Below are 1,409 nucleotides of genomic sequence, written 5' to 3' on the forward strand. Positions count from 1 at the left end.
GATAACAACCGCGATTCTTGAATCCCTAATGGCTCGTTTAAGCTCGGGATCAAGCGATTGGCTTCTCTCGATCTCGTTATCTTTAAAAGCAATGATCAGTTTCTGATCTAACTCTTTGAGAAAGTGGCTGAGGAATGTTTGACGGACATCTTCACCGCTGAAGTTTACGTACGTACTGGGTCCGGTCAACTAAGAAGTCAAACGAAATGTCTTTTTTTCAAGTTCAACAATTAAAATGTGCCGCTAACTGTGCATGCCCCCAGGCCCCCCCCCCACTCATCTTCAATCGTATCATTGGCCCTGTCGTTTGTGTCAAACACTTTAATGCTGTCGTTTACTAGCAATATCAAATTTATAAGTATTTAACGTAGAAAAAGTCAAAAAGTATTGATTAATCAAATCAAGTACCAGCTGTCAACGGAGCAACATCAACGCAATTCGGAGAATACCAGCTGTCAACGGAGCAACCCAAAAGGCTTGGATAGTAACACAAAACTTATATACTCGATCCTTCTGTTTCTCAATTAAAAGAAAGTTAGGAAATATGCAGATAAATCAAAAAAGGAAATATAATCAAAAAGGGAATATAACGATTTGTTATTGTGATTTGGAATATATATAAATCAATTTCCAATTAGGGTTTATCATAAACCTAGTCTCATGTTGAGATAAGGTCGTTGTGTCTATTGTATAAATAGCTTCTGTATCTTTCTTTAACGTTTGATACAAAAAAAATAAAACCCTCCTAATACAAAATTAGAACAAAAATCACACAAGAGAGATGAGTCTCTACGCTTAAGACAACAGAAGTAATAGCCTTGGTGGTCAAGCAACACTAAAAAGGAGTCAGCCGAAACAAAAAAGAGAGAGAAAGAGAGAGAGACCTAAACCACCCACATCCACTATGGAACCTGTGTCTGAAGAAGAAATCCGCAATGTGCTGAAGGAGAATAGGGAACTAACTGTGCAGGAACTCGTTATGAGGTTTCAGGAAAGACTTGCAACCAAAGAGCACAAGGATGTCTTTGCCTGCATTCTCAACAAAATCGCAAAGCTACACAAGGACGCAGCTTCTCAAAAATACTTTCTTGTTTTGAGAGATGACGAGAATACTTTGCTTTCTTCACAACTCACTCGTTTATCTATCTCATGATCTCATATTCTCATTTGAATTCGTGTTATTAATAAGAATCTTTTTTTCTCGTTTCTTGATTTCAATACTATTAACAAACTAATGAACAAAATAAAAACTGTATCTATAAAATCTTCACCACTTTGTTCTCCTTCATTATGGTTTTTGGTATCTGAATCTCAACCCGTTGCTGATTTCGGTAAACCATAAGAAAGTGTTTGCCTAATATGAGTTAAAACCCATAAATACATGCCACATAGCATGTCCTTGCGTCTGT

This window comes from Camelina sativa, chromosome 2, assembly GCF_000633955.1.
Source record: "Camelina sativa cultivar DH55 chromosome 2, Cs, whole genome shotgun sequence".
Lineage (NCBI taxonomy): Eukaryota > Viridiplantae > Streptophyta > Magnoliopsida > Brassicales > Brassicaceae > Camelina > Camelina sativa.